The sequence below is a fragment of the Grampus griseus genome (genome assembly GCF_964374135.1).
Source record: "Grampus griseus genome assembly, chromosome: 17".
NCBI lineage: Eukaryota > Metazoa > Chordata > Mammalia > Artiodactyla > Delphinidae > Grampus > Grampus griseus.
Genome location: NC_139011.1, coordinates 24,518,561 through 24,535,086, shown reverse-complemented (window position 1 = coordinate 24,535,086; position 16,526 = coordinate 24,518,561). Strand labels below are relative to the sequence as shown.

Sequence of the window (16,526 nt, the reverse complement as noted above, 5' to 3'; positions counted from 1 at the left end):
GCCCTGAATAAATGAGAACATTTATTCTCATAACCATATACACAAATTTTGTAAAAAAAATCTAAAATATAAACATGCCCTCAAATGTTTTGTCACCTGCAAATAATTCACTGAGTTATAATTTAAAAGAGAAATGAAATCATGCAAGATTTTTTAAAACTTAGCCAAAAAAGAGAATGATGATTATATAATCCATCTCCTTCAGTTTCTTTATGAGCAAATTAAGACTCAAAGATATTCAGCAAATTTTCTACAGTTAACATACATTATACACTGTATAATATACCATTATACAGTGACATAACTGGGATTCCAATACATAACTTTAGATCTTCAGCTTAATATCAGTGTCTCTCCAAATTTCTCTTATTGAAAACAAAGAAATTTTATGTGCATAGCCTTCTATTTACCTCAGATCCATCCTAGACTCCAGAAATTCCCAACTACTGGCTGATTTTGTATTATCTATTCCTTGTTGGCTTTTCATGTTTAGTTTATGAGCTACACAAATCATAGGAGTTCAACTGCGGTGTGAGAAATAGATTATTGGGAGAGAAAATTTTTACAACTAAAAGAAGATGCAAATCATATGTAAAAATAGTATACTGTAGAAAAATTAATAAACAGAAACTTCAATTAAAGGGGTTGTGGGAATTCCCCACTGGTTAGGACTCCGTGTCTTCACTGCTGAGGGCCCAGGTTCGATCCCTGATTGGGGAACTAAAATCCCACAAGCTGGCGGTGTGGTCAAAAATTTTAAAAATTTAAAAATTTAAAAAATGAAACAGTTGGGAGATGAGAAGAGGGCACTCTCATGCCCTGCAAGATAGCAGAGCCCAGCAGGAAGAAGAAAGATTCCTCTTCTTTCCTGGAAAGGACTCAGCCAATGAAAAGCCATGGATGGACACTCTGTTTACTGTATCTCCTCCAACTTCTTTTCCCCCCTATACAAGAGGTCTTCCCTTGCCATGTAGGGACTTGCATATGGTTCTCCAAGACTGCAGACCCCTAACCCTAATTGCAATTCTCTGCTGATCTCAGACCCATCTTTGCTGGAGAAATATCTGGCAGTCTATTTGCTTTAGATCAATGATACAAAGTACTGAAAAAGATAAATATAGTTTCCATTGGCTATTAAACAGTCTGACAAGGTAAAAGTTTGATTTCAGCAAGTGTGTAAACATTTCCATATATATGTATGTGTATGTGTGTGTGGAGTGTGTACTAGGAGGTTAGAATGGGGCTCTTCCTGATTCAGTTTCAATGAATGCATTGATTTAGCGGATATAGAGATATTTAAGTGAATGTATGATAGATTTAACTTCTTATATGAATCATTTCCAAAGGAATTGTAGGATTATCTGTTTTGTGACTCATGTACTCTTCAGACCCAGCAAGGATGTCAAAGGGAGACAGGAGAGAAAGAAATTGATGAAATTGTTTCCTTTAAGAGAGCCCATTTAGATTAGAGCCTTTCTGAAGAACTACCTTCTAGTGCTGGTCTAGTGAGTTGGGCTTCAACGGGATCACTCAGTTATGAAATTTGTTTCATGCAGTTGGCACACAAAAAAGACTGGCACACAAAAAAGACTGTCTGTTCATCTCTGAGAAAGCTAAAGTCAAATTCACACAGTAATAAGCTAAAACTGACATCTGTTGAGGAAATCTTAGAGGGTAAAAGAGAAGAAAAAGCTTCTGTGTTGAGATAAACCTGATCTTTTTGTGTTTCTCAGAGCAAGAATTTGTCTCCTGTTTCACCAAGGATTACAGAGATTCAAAATGGCATCATCTGGGGACCTGTCCAATTAGGCCACATGAGGGGTAAAAAATACCTTAGCACAAGAAGACTGAGGGTATCCAATGGCTGGGGACCAAGTTGGGCAAGTATCCCTTTAGAATACTGATGAATCCCCCAGGGATAAGGAATTTCAGAAGAGAGAGGCCCCCTGAAATCACTGAAATGGCCCCACGACTGCCCATGACAGAGTCAGCCTGAATATTAGGATGAGAGAGGCTGTAGCCCGCTTAGGACTTAGGTCCAGGCCAGTCCCTTTACCTCTTCTCCAGTCTACCTCTGTTTGATCTCAGAAAAACCTAAAACAGCAGCAAGGAAGGAGTTTGGAAGAAGGAAAATATCAAGGTGGAGAGACCAGAACAGCCAATCTCAACATTTCCCTTTCTTTACACAGGTACCTAGCTAGCAAGCCTGGGATGGGAAACAGGGTAAAAAGTTTGGCATTCAATCACACTTACTGTTTTGAGTAATATCTGGGGCTTGGTTTTCTAATTATAGAATTGAAACTGTGTTTCTAGTTTTATGGGCGAAATTATATTCCTTTAAAATTCATGTGTTGAAGTCCTAAACCCCAGTGCCTCAAAATGTTACTGTATTTAGAGATAAGTTATTTAAAGAGTTGGTTAAGTTAAAATTAGTTCTTTATTGTGGGCCTTAATCCAATATGACTGATATTCTTATAAGAAGAGGAAATCTGGACATACAGAAACAGACACAAGTCATGGGCATGCACAGATGAAAGGCCATGTGAGGACACAGCAAGAGGTGACCATCTTTAAGCCAAGAGAATGGCCTCAGAAGAAATCAAACCTACTGACACCTCAATCTTGGGTTTACAGCCTCTAGAATGGTGAGAAATACATTTCTGTTGTTTAAGCCAATTAGTCTGTGGTAACTTGTTACAGCAGCTCTAGCGACCTATTTCACTGGTATAATGTGACAACAGGACCTAACTAGGTTTTCATCCTGGAGGAGATGTATGTTGAGGGTGTCTTTCTTCTATAAAACTGAAATTATTTATTAGCTTTTGTCCATATATATTAGCTTTTGTCCATGAAAACTAGAAGAAACTTGAGGCTCTTCTTAAAACTTAATATGCATTTGTGACACTTTGCTTTTTGTATACAGTTACCACACTTTCTGAAACAATGAATATCTTTATAGGGAAAATGAAACAAACAGAATGTATGAAATCAGGCCCATGGTAGAGAATCAGAACATACTGAATCAGAAATATTCATTCAATTTCTTAAACATGAGGTTAATCTCAATACCTTTGTGGTAGGAAAAGACAAATCTGTGCTACACGTCCGAGAGAGTGAACATATGTTAAAGGGCACCAAAAAAAAAAAAAAGAAAGAAAGAAAGAAAGAAAGAAAAGAGAGAAAAAAGAGAAAAAGAAACTGGTTTTCAAATAAATTAATGCTTCTAAAAGTACTAAATAGGAAAAGATGGAATTTTGTTAAATGCTTTTATTTTATGGATTTATTTAAAAGTTCATATGGTGGGGAGAGAAATCATAATTTTAAAAATTAATTATGGACTCTAAAGTTCTGAGATAAGGCAGATATTGGTGGATAATAACAACAAAAAGTTGAGGAAAAATGATAAAAATGACACTATATCATGTTCTCTCATTGTATTTACTGTGATTTTTGAACAGATTTCCTACATTTTTTATAATTGCAGAACACTAACAGCTGCCAAAAGAAGACTGTGGAGGCTGTACAGTCCAATATGGCAGCCACTAGCCACCTGTGGCTTTTGAGCATTTGAAATGTAGCTAGTGAGACTGAAGAACTGAATTTTCACTTGTATTTCATTGTAATTAATTTTAATTTACATTTAGAAATAGGCAGCACAAAATATTTCATCCATTAAATGCAACTTTATTGTATAGGTAGACTACATATTAACTGCTGCATTGTGTAGGATACAGTATTGTAGGCAAAGTATTGGAAGCATACACTAATGTAACATTAAAATGTGTTTATCTGAATATTTAATTCAGACAATAAGAATTATATTGAAGCCTAAGTAAATCATAATTGCTAACAAAGTATTTATTATTTTAAGTATAAGTAAATGTTTCTTCTGGTCTATAAAAAAATCAACTCTTCCCAATGAAAACGTAACAATCAGTATGAGTTGTGCTGTGAGTGTAAAATATGCATTTAGATTTCAGAGACTTAATGACATATTTTGCATTCTGTTTTTCTATTATCATTTTTATGTTGATTAAATGTTGAAATGTTAACATTTTGGACATATTAGTTAAAAATAATTAAAATTAACTTCGTCTGTTTTACTTTTTTATGTGGCTACAAGAAAATGTAAAATTTTATATATATATATATATATATATGTATATATGTGTGTGTGTATGTATACATAACACTGTGGAGCTAAGCTATCATTGTAGCAACTTTTATGAGTTACTGGCATTGGGAACAGTAAATTAAGCCAAAAATTTTAGAACTAGAAAGAAGTGTATTGTTCCATTATCTAATGGCCTCAGGGTCCTGAGATGTTAAGGAATTCATTCAAGTTCACAGAGATGGGTCTGTACCCAGATTTACCAACTTCCAGTCTAGTGCTCTTTCCAGAACAATACTTGTGTGAAGGAAAATATAGCCCTGGGAATCATAGTTTTTATTGTCATTTCTTATTTAAAAATCTGCTTCAGAAAAGAGTTTACTGGCTTTTTTTTTTTTTTTTTTTTTTGCGGTACGTGGGTCTCTCACTGCTGTGGCCTCTCCCGTTGCAGAGCACAGGCTCCGGACGCCCAGACTCAGCGGCCATGGCTCACGGGCCCAGCCGCTCCGCGGCATGTGGGATCTTCCCAGACCGGGGCACGAACCCGTGTCTCCTGCATCGGCAGGCGGACTCTCAACCACTGCGCCACCAGGGAAGCCCTACTGGCTTTTTGTTATACTGATAAGCTAGAAAAATAAGTATTTGCTTGGAGGTTTGACAGAAGTACATGACTGCAAAGTCTGGAGGCTCATGTTAGTTATAGAAACTCTAAACGGTACTTGTATTTTTTTGTGGGAAGAGAGCATATAACAATGCAAAATGGTTGTTTCCTTGTTAGACCAATAGTATAATGTTTTAATTTGACCTTTTCCAACAAAAATATATGGGGTATTATGAACTCATTGCCTTTCCTAATAAGGGTTATTATACTTCTTTCATCTTAAGCTGTTTTATAGCTTCAGATTTCTTCTCGGATTTTCTAATAACAATCAGTACTACCTGATCTAATAAAAGGATAAATAAGCCTGTAACAGCAGACTATTTTGTCTGTTTCACCCCATACACATATAGTAACAAGGAATATACTCTGCTGATATTTAACATGTTTAATTCATAAGATGTTTGACTGTTAAATATCTGATATATTTTTACTCTGAGTAATTTTCATTATAATATCTACTGTATTGAAATCTGTATTAATGGATTTTTTTTTAATTAACAACCAACCACTTATATTATGTAATGATATAAATGAGCCTCCAACTAATTACCATGAAAGGTTGGGATATTTTTATTTCACATAATATTCCTATTACTCATAATACACTTGAAATTGCCTTCTAAGTCATTTTTAGTCAAACAATAAAGATGATGATGCTTCTCCTGCTACTGCTGCTATTAGTAATAATAGCTAACATTTTATATAATGCTTACTATCTGTCAGGTACTATTCAAAGTGCTTTACATATGTTAACTAATTTATTAACTGACATTGTTTTATGAACATGTCACTTATAGTCAAGGACAGTCTATTTTCACAAATTCATTTATTTTATTCACTGAATTTGATTCTCAATGAATTTTAGCCTTTTCTAAAAGTAAAAAAATCCATTCTGTGAATTTGCAAATTTGAGTATAACTAAGACTGGAGTTCATAGCGGAATAAGCACAGGCCTTAGAAGCAGAAAGCTCTAAGGGTTGAGACCTGGTTCTGCTAATTCCTAGTATGACATTGGGTTTAACACTATTTTGACAGGGCTGCAGCTAGCTCAAATAGGATGTCGGAATGAATCAGACAAATAAGCCCCTTTCCCTGGGTGATGCAGCATTAGGCAAAGGGCTTAGCCAGAGGTGCACAGCTCCCACTGCCACCTTGCCTGGGTGTCCTTGTGCAAGGCATGTCTGCAAACTTGTCCTAGAGTCTTTGTTTCTTGTTTGATAAAACAGAGATAATGCAATAGATAGATATTGTGAGGATTACATAAAATAATGCATATGCAAATATTTTGTAATTTGTGACACATACATCTGGATGTACAACAGTCAATCATTCTTTCAGCATATACTGGGCATCTATAATATGGTAAACTCTGGGATGCAGAGATAAAAAGATACAGTCACTGTTTTTTGAGAGGTGCAAATTATAAAACCATAAAACAATTCAGAATCTGCTTTCCAGCTTTTATACAGTAGGTAGAATATTTATATCGTCCATACATTTTAATTTACACAGAGGTGTGCTATTCTTTTAATTGAACAATACATTTTAAAAGGCATCCAATAGTAATAGAGAGTAATAATTTTTGCTACTTGCTGGTCACTTTGAATTGGTCATAAACCAGAAGGTCTGGGGTGATACTGAGAATACTAACAGCTGGTAGGGACTAGAAACTGAATTGTGAATGTTGAACACAGAAGTATCCAGAAGGTGCCCAGCTATGCCAGCAATTAGCCATTTGCTGTATTATAGGACAATCGAGGGGGTCCTGAAGGAGATACGGCAGTTCAGGAGTCAGGAAGGCAGTGCAGGTACTCTGGGCCTAGTGGGAGTGGCTATTTACCAATCAATACTATTTCAATATTTTAATTATCTGTAGAGCCATAGTGGACTAACACAGTTTTATATCACATAGTTATCACGTGTCCATTCTAACGGAAAACTACTCTGCATCCTTGAGACACAAGTCTGAAAGCTTTCCTGGACCATGCATTCTCCTTCACTCCCCACATGCACTCACATTTTCTTAATTATAACACTTCAGAAATTATTTTTCTCTTAGTGGAATATTTACTCATCATTTACATACTAGACAAAAAACTCTCTTAATTCAGGGATTGTGTAATATCAGAGCCTAGTGCAGTGTCTGGTACAGAGTAAGTGCTCAGTAATATTTTTGTTGAACAAAATCGGATGGATAGGTAAATAAACAAATAAATAAATGTGCTATAATACATCTCTAATGGGAGCTTTAATTTAAAAAATCATTTTAGTTTAATTAAACAACATTAGCAATTGGCCTGCCTTATTTATAACAAGTTAATTAAATAACTGAAGAAAAGAACAGGCTAAGTAATGGTAAATTTACTGACAGATAAAGTCAATCCTTTCTATCATAACTTATAGGATCATTTCCCAAAATGTGTCCCGAGGAGTCATAGTTCCAAAATATGCTAAAAGGGCTTATCTGCTTAAATAAAATAATTCAGTTTAAATTTGTTTAACCCAGTGCTTCCAAAGCATTTTGGGCCACAAAATTGGCTGATCTGCTTTGTCATACAGCAGAAACTAACAAACCATTGTAAAGCAATTATACTCCAATAAAGATGTTAAAAAAAAAAATTGACCTCTGCATAACTATTACCATACAACTCTAAACTTCAGGAAAATCCTAGGTTAATAATATCTTTGTCATTTAAACAAACTTTTCCTAAATTGCCTTTAGCTATTTCTGGGTATCTTTGAATTTGAATTTAAGAGTCTAGGGATTTTAATTTCATGATGTCATTTTCAAATGGCATGGTAAAACTGCCTATGAAATAAATGTAATAATTAAAGTCTATAGGCTTATTGTCTCAAACTCCATTTTCATACCAATATGGAGGAATCAATCACATACAGTGTTTTTGACTACTTGTACCTGCTGTGCTTGATTGAAGCCCTTTGGAAGTCATTTTGAGCAATTATTGAATCATTACTAAAAATAAAATTACTTGTTCAATATATTTGTCATCTCAACAGAATTATAAGACAGTGAATTTTGTTTATTAAACACTAATTCATCAATTATTTTTTGTTATGTGCTATTCTTTAGGTGATGTAACAAAACTGCCCTCACTAGAGATAGTAAATGTGAACATTTAAGACTCCTTATTGTGAGTAAAACCCTATCATATATATTCATATACAAATGAATGCTAAATGGAATAGTATTGAATCACCATGAGGTACCACCATAAAAGAATGGCAAAAAAAGAAAAAACTAATAAAACAATGGCAATATTTTGTAATACTTCATGTTAATTTTTTGTATACTTGAAAATATAAGAAATTCATACAAGTAGAGACTAAAAAAGTATTATTCATTAATTCATTACATTATAGTAATTTAAAGTATTGGACAGAAATCACATTAACTGAAAGGAAAGTGCTAACCCAAAGTTAGTTGGGATAATGAAGACAGTAAATATTGTAGACAATGTATTTAAAAAAATAACTGCAGCTGTAAATGTTCAATAATGTTGAACATTATTAAATCAATACAGAATAGATTTTAGGCTTATGTAGGAAACATAATATGTATATTTCCTTGAGGATATCAGTTTCTCACTTAATAAAAGGTAGGATGTTTTGAACATCTTAAACATTTGTTTTTCTTGTTACTATTAATCTTGATTCTGTGGACTTCCCTTATTCTTTGATTACCTTGGATTCCTCTAATTTGGGAGAGTTCTTGTACAACCTTGACTGAAAATTACATTTTTTAAAGTCCAACCCAGATATTAATCTTGAGAGTCATGCTATATTGAGAGAGATTATGGAATATAAATTTCAAACAGTTCCTTTTTCAGATCAAAAGGCAAGCCTGGAAGACTGTTAATAGAGCTTTACAAAAAGTCATGATTAGTGAAAACTCAGGACATGACAAGAGAAAAGTTCTCCCACCATCTGATAGTAACGAGAAGTCTAAGCTGCACCTTCATATAAAAACTCTCATGGAGGTTTTAGGTTAGTGAGGGACAGTACAAACTTTTATATAGATTTGTTAAACCCCATTTGCTAAAGGAATTAATTCTGAAGTCTTACAGCATTGATTTATGGAAAAATGTAAGCACCTTAAATACATACCCACATTCAGTAGAGCATCAAGAATAATATATGTCCAAGATGGTAGTTTTGCATTTTGTTGAAGGATGGGTTTTGGGTGGCAGGCACATATGAGTGAGTTAACAGAGAGCCAGGAACCTGTCATGGGGCTATGATGGTAAGAGAAAAATAAAATTTATTGTAGAATATGTGGTTTAAAGAGTTCTAGCTAAAGAGTGAATGGAAGACCCAGCAAAAAGTATCATGGAGTCGAGTCAGAAAGGTGCACCACTGACGATGCTAAAACTGCAAACTATAAGTTGCCTTGTGGACACCAGCAGTGATGTCTACAGGATTCTCAGGTACCAAGAAATGGTGTCTCCACTGAAACCAGCTAATTTTCATGAATGAGAACAACGGTTTACATATAACTAGTAGGTTTCACCCCATTACTATTAGGCCTCATAGAATATCACTTATAACTAGAAGCTTTCTTTAAAAAGGAAGGAGGTGACCTAAGCCCTGAAAGTTTGAACGTTTGCCCCAAGGAAGCTAAGTTAACACAAAAGAGACTTTTATCCCAGAAGAGACTGTCAAATTTTAAGTTTATTCCATCACCAGTAGGCATGTGTGATCCAAATTAAAATAATAAACAAAAATATTTTTTTTCAGTTTTATATTCATCAAGTACTACATTTTAAACCTACTAGATGTTTTAAATGATCTATATTAAAACTGGATATTTGATCAATTATCTCCTGTTAATAGTAGTTGCTGTATTTGAAGAAAGTAATCTAAATCACGTTTATTTTACTAAGATATTTCTTGATTTTCACAAATTCCATGAGATTTTAAAATAAGGTTAATATAATTTGCCTTTCACTTTTTAAGATATAGCAATAATGGGTTTATATATATTAATTAAACACATTAAGAAAGAACACTTAGCAAATGTAAGCATTATAGACCTTTTTTTAAGTAACAATCTATAATATTTTCCTTTTTGACTATAAGTCAGAGTCCCTCAAGTATCAAGGTTATGGAGACTGATTCAATTCCTCAGAAAATAATGAAATTTTTATAACAGAATCTCAATCCACTATTTAATATGTTGATTTATGTGACTATTTCTTTACATACTTCAAATTTCATTTGAAATGAAATGATAACTACCCAGTTACTGTTAAACATATCCACAATTTACGAACAAAATTTTGGGCTGGGAGATATATAAGACTGGAAAATAAATTTTAAGGATTGGAATGAAAATATAAATATAGTTAGCTATGGAAGAATTTAATTCTAACATCATTATCAACTAATATGATAAAAGGCCTTAAATTTTATATTGGCACAACTATGAAATATACATTTACATCACACAAGAAAATGCTATCAAAGAGTTTTTTTTTTTTTTCCTGGTAGCTACCCTATTTATTTATTTATTCATTTTTTTAACATCTTTATTGGAGTATAATTGCTTTACAATGGTGTGTTAGTTTCTGCTGTATAACAAAGTGAACCGGCTATACATATACATATATCCTCATATCTCCTCCCTCTTGTGTCTCCCTCCCACCCTCCCTATCCCACCCCTCTAGGTGGTCACAAAGCACCGAGCTGATCTCCCTGTGCTATGTGGCTGCTTCCCACTAGCTATCTGTTTTACATTTGGTAGTGTATATATGTCCATGCTACTCTCTCACTTCGTCCCAGCTTACCCTTCCCCCACTCCATGTCCTCAAGTCTATTCTCTACATCTGCATCTTTATTCCTGCCCTGCCCCTAGGTTCATCAGAACCATATTTTTTTAGATTCCATATATATGTGTTAGCATATGGTATTTGTTTTTCTTTCTGACTTACTTCACTCTGTATGACAGAGTCTATCACTTCACACCGGTCAGAATGGCCATCATCAAAAAATCTGCAAACAATAAATGCTGGAGAGGGTGTGGAGAAAAGGGAACCCTCTTGCACAGTTGGTGGGAATGTAAATTGATACAGCCACTATGGAGAATAGTATGGAGGTTCCTTAAAAAACTAAAAATATCAGGGAGTTTTTAATGGTTGCTTTAGATAGACCAATGGTTACTCTTAGACCATTTTGATTACTAAATATCTTCTTTTAATTATCTCTATCGGTTGTGTAGACATTATACTAGTTAAGTTGATGAATCTCATAGACCAGATAGATTTATAAAGACAAAAGTAAAAGAAGTTGTTTTTTTTTAATCCCACAAAAATGTTTAAGTATTTCAAGATAAAGTAATTATTTAGCATTAAAGGAGACTTAAAGATAAAAAGGTTATATTGTTATTAAAATCAAAAGGAAATAAAGTACAAGATTAGGAATTATTTTCAAACACTACAGGCCAATAGAACTCAACCTCCTATCCTCTTAAAACTCAGTAAATGAAAATAACTAGCTTACTTTATAAGCTTAAAATACTGCAGTTTGTCCATGTATGAAAAGGGGATTATTTTGAGATAAGGATTCAAATTTGCTTATGAATTTTCCCCCAAAATGTACTCAATTAAAATTTAAATAATAGGGACTTCCCTGGTGGTGCAGTGGTCAAGAATAATCCTGCCAATGCAGGGGACACGGGTTCGATCCCTGGTCCGGGAAGATCCCACATACCTCAGAGCAACTAGGCCCGTGCGCCACAAATACTGAGCCTGTGCTCTAGAGCCCGTGTCCCACAGCTACTGAGCCCACGTGCCTAGAGCCTGTGCTCTGCAACAAGAGAAGCCACTGCAATGAGAAGACTGCACGCCACAATGAAGAGTAGCCCCCGTTCGCTGCAACTAGGGAAAGCCCATGCACAGCAACGAAGACCCAACACAGCCATAATTAATTAATTAATTAATTAAAAAAATAATAATACCTTCTATTATATATATGCATATATTCACTGAATATTTCTTAAACTGTGCTGACAAAGCTGTGTCCACTGTCTTTATCAGAAATAGCCCATTGGGCCATGTGCTACATTCCCATGAAAGTAAACTATACCTAAACTGTCCAAACCAAAAAGTTTGATCTTCTCTTATTATATCACACTCCCACCTACAACTGTGAAATCATAAACATGACTCACATTGATAGTTATAAAATTACAGGAGAGATTTCATGATTAGATAGTGAAATATGATTCCCTCCCTTTTTTTAAACAATGTAAATATGAGGTACAATAAGAAACAAAATGGTGTCTAAACAAAATTAGAAAAAACTGTAATTAAACAGATTGCTTTGATGCTGTGCTCTATTTTTAAACTTGGATTTTATTTGTGATTTTTAAAATTCTGCTATACAGAGGAAACTGTTTCTCAGTTACAGTTCTAACAAAAATCCTATTTTAAATTTCGGTTCTAAGGATAAGTGCTTTTTTCCTGGAGAAATATGGACACCCTCATTTGTGACAGTGAGAAATACAAAACCTAACATTTTCCTTTTTTTTTTTTTTTTTTTTGTGGTATGCGGGCCTCTCACTGTTGTGGCCTCTCCCGTTGCAGAGCACAGGCTCCGGACGCGCAGGCTCAGCGGCCATGGCTCACGGGCCCAGCCGCCCCGCGGCATGTGGGATCTTCCCGGACCGGGGCACGAACCCGTGTCCCCTGCGTCGGCATGCGGACTCTCAACCACTGCACCACCAGGGAAGCCCACATTTTCCTTTTAATTGTGATTCCCGGATTTAAATGTTATGTTTGGTCACAATTTTTTAACTATTTGTACCTCATTGTTAGTGTGTTTCTCACTCATTGCATATGGTTGATTGTCTCTTTCATAAAACAGCATCTTTACTGACTGCATGTCTGAATTTTACTATAAGAAATCTTAATGCCTTTTGATTTGCACAACAATAACATGTCTAGCCACTGTGACTATTTTTACTCTTTGGGAAACCAAGGCTCAAGACAACTTAGACAGCAGTTAGTAACTTCGCAGTTCAACGCTCATCTTCTGACCCCCAAATCCTATTCTTTCCCACTATATTACGTTGCATCCCTGATAATCTTATTTATTTTTGTTCAGTAACAGTGCACACACGTTTATGTCAAAACATTTCCAACTGTAAAAAACAGAGTAACTAGTCTGAAGTTATTTCCCACTTAAATTATGTGCGTCTAAAATGTCAAGCAAGGGCCTCTGTGTAACTGGGGTTTATGACAGTGAATTTTCAATACGATTTGAAAGTTTTGTCCATTAAATGTTTTTCTTACCAAAAAGAGGCACAGCTGATCCCAAAATGATAATCTCTTTTAGACCCTATATGAAATATTTTTCTACATAAATTGAAAATACACTGTATTACTATTGACATACCTTTGTTAAATTGCAACTGTCTCTAAAATGTTAACCTGCATAAGAATCATATCAACAAAATTATGAAAGATAAGAGAAAAATCAAAATGTGATAAAATCTATAAGGATTTAGAAAGCTTAATCTATAATATAGGAAAATTCATATACTTAGATATTTGGAATCAATTAAATGCTGTAATTCCTAAACTTACATGTCAAAAACAATTTTATAAATAACTACAGCTGTAGTATCTTTGCACATTAAAAATGTATGATATGCTGAATAACTTAAAATGAAAAATGTAATAATTTTCACACTTGAATAACTGATCTTTATGGATAAAAATAATACTTTTTAATAAACATGATCTAAAGGTAAAATTTTCTCTATTGGACAGTTGTCATCTGAAAATCTCCTTCCAATTTAGAAATTAAGAAAACTTGATCAATTATTCATGTAAATGGAAAATAATAGATTTTAGGTTTATAATAAAGATCAAGTGACAATAATATAGGGATTTCAATAAATAGGGAACTTCCAAATACCACAATTAATGAAAAGTTATACTATTTATGTGTGAAGTAGCACTATTCAAGTTCTCATTAGAAGAGACTTAATGGAACTTGAATGTAGGAATCTTATTTAAAATCAAAGACTAATATAGTAAAATGACATTGAAGTGATTTTCTTTGGGGGAGAATTGAAAAATTTTAAAGCATAGAAGACATAAGAATAGAGTTTTAAAAGAAGAGATTTCCAGTATAAATAAACTTGGTGGGGGCAGGAGCTGCTTTATTTATTTTAGATACATGTGAATATTTTCAATGTGGGATCTGGGGGAGGGAAAACATATTCTGTATCAAAGTCATTTCATTTAAATCATGATTTTTCTCAGTACTTTTGAGTCAGAACATACTATATTTGTTAATGTGTTATCCTCAACCTCTACTTAACCTGATTTAAGTTATTATATCTAAAAAAATAAGCCAGCCTATAACACAACTGAAAGGAGGTCCTATGGAGGAAAGCATGTTGCTGTGTCTATGTGCCTACTCCATCAATTAAGGATCAATTAAGGGACAAGCCATAAAAAATAGCTAATGGTATTTAGGAATCCTTAGGAGTTTTCAGTTAATTTTCACGGTATTTTATAAAGAATACAGATTAAACAGAAATGCTATGGGGAAAGTCATCAATCTTTGGAAACTCAGAACATTAAAAATGAACTCAAAAGACTAGATAAATCAATAATAATTACTGAGTACTCAATAAGTATTTGAGTTATTAGGAAGCTGTGCTACATGGAGACTTGGCTGTGACTTTTGAATAGTATATTCTACAAAATTTTCTATCTTGAATTAGTTATAATTTAGACACCACTGAAATTATATGGTAGCACAGAACAATCTAAAAAGCAGGATTATCAGTTCATGCCAGGGCATGTATTCAGCATGTCAGAATTATGAATTTTATAGCTATTTAAGTTAGCCTAGTAGAGTTTTTGTTAATCAAATTTCTTTGCTTATAGTTTCAAGAACTGCTTTTCCAACTGAGCTTATGTTTAGGTAAAATATTATTTGGAGATAATGCAATTAGAGAAATCAAGCCTGAATCTGGCAAGTTTTGAAAGGATACAGTGCAAAGGTGTGTTTTTATATTAAAATTTTTCCTTGATTTTATTATAAAATTATAGCTTACACTTTCTCAGGCCACTTTATTCCCTCTACAGTGTGAAGATACAGATTACACCAAAAATTATCCTCTTTTGAGCTCCTTTTCCTGCTGAAAATAGAAATAATTCATACCCCATAAAACACTTCCTTTCTATTTTACTACAGTAAATTCATTGATATGTTATTCTTCAGTGCTAAAACCAGACAGGCAATGCAGGAAAATCAAACTGCATCTTGAAAATACTATAAAAGTCAATTTAAGATTAGTGAGTAGAATACTGAAAATGATAACTAAGCACACAAATCTACTAGCAGCTTTGTACTACTGTCTTATAATGCAAAACAACCTATATCTAAAGATACCAGTTTCAAGAAACCATACTGCATAAAACAAACAAAATACCATTTTATTTTTTAAGATAAGAGACCTATGTTTGTTTTTTTCTCTCCAGGCTGTACATTTAAATATAAAATAAGTGCTTTATTTCTATTCAGATAAAGAGTAGAAGACATCTTACTGAAAGATTCCATGAATCAAACAGAAAGGATCACCACATGAGTCAAAGATGATAGTCTTTTGAATTTCTGCCATGCCATCTGCCTTAATTCATTGAAGAGGGAATCAGAGCCATAAAATTATGTGAGTGGAAAACTCCACAAGGAAAGGGGTGAACCCAGAGATAAAGAGGCTCTACAACAGCTAATTATTTTCAATAAAAATTCCTATTTCTGAACTACACAAAAATTTTAGAAATTTAAATGGAAACTCAGTAAAATATAATTGCAAATTTAAAAGTGACACTGATTGAAACTGGTAAGATTCGAGTTACTATGCCCAGTTATTTTTAATAAAATAAAGGAAAATAAATTTCTTTATAAACATTTTACTTTTAAAATATAATGTTTTATGATGATAACAGATATGATAGACAATATATTCTATCATGAGAGATGTTAATACAATGCACAGCTTTAAAAGCAAATTTGCATTCATTTTTCCATTCGAATTAACTACTTTACAAATAGAAATTATAGGTTTTTCTACAGTGGACTTTGTCTAAAATCTTCACTTTTAAGTTACAATCTTAGGAATTTTTATTACAGTGATACCCAATACAATATTACAAATACAATCACAATAATCTGTTGCTATTACTGTGAGAAACATATCGATAGGGCATCTGTAGAAAGGTTACTGGTCTCCAAAGTATAAATTGTTGAAATTTGTATTCCAGAAAACAATATGTAGTCTAATACTATTTTAGGTATTAACTATAAGCTGCCTAAAGTCATCATATTCAATTTACAAATTGCTTCAGCTGAAGATTATTAAAAAGGAAAGCACTAAAAAAAAACATAAATGGAAATATTTAACTGTGGCAATATTCACTATTCTCTGAACAGTAGCTAATATACTGCTAAGAATGAAATGAATTATTAACACAAGTAGTCTGAGAATAAGTGCACCAAACCCACATAATATTACTAAACATTGTAGAACCTACATTTTTATTAATACTCCATCTTCATAATAATCAAATTCTAAACAAAGAGTTTTTTCAAGTTAATATATCAAATACTATATCTCACTTATTCAAAACTTATACCTGTAAATAATAATACTAACGAAGTTAATGAAAGTAACATTTGCAAAAACACTGTATATGGAAATGGATTTCAACTGATGAA

The 16,526-nt window shown here is 33.4% G+C and overlaps 1 protein-coding gene across 3 annotated transcripts in view; it reads right to left on the bottom strand.

Annotated features, from left to right (window-relative positions):
- CSMD3 (CUB and Sushi multiple domains 3) overlaps window positions 1–16,526 on the bottom strand; it is a gene marked incomplete at both ends in the record, with an annotated part of 1,078,626 nt that overhangs the window by 709,584 nt on the left and 352,516 nt on the right. The window lies entirely within an intron of this gene.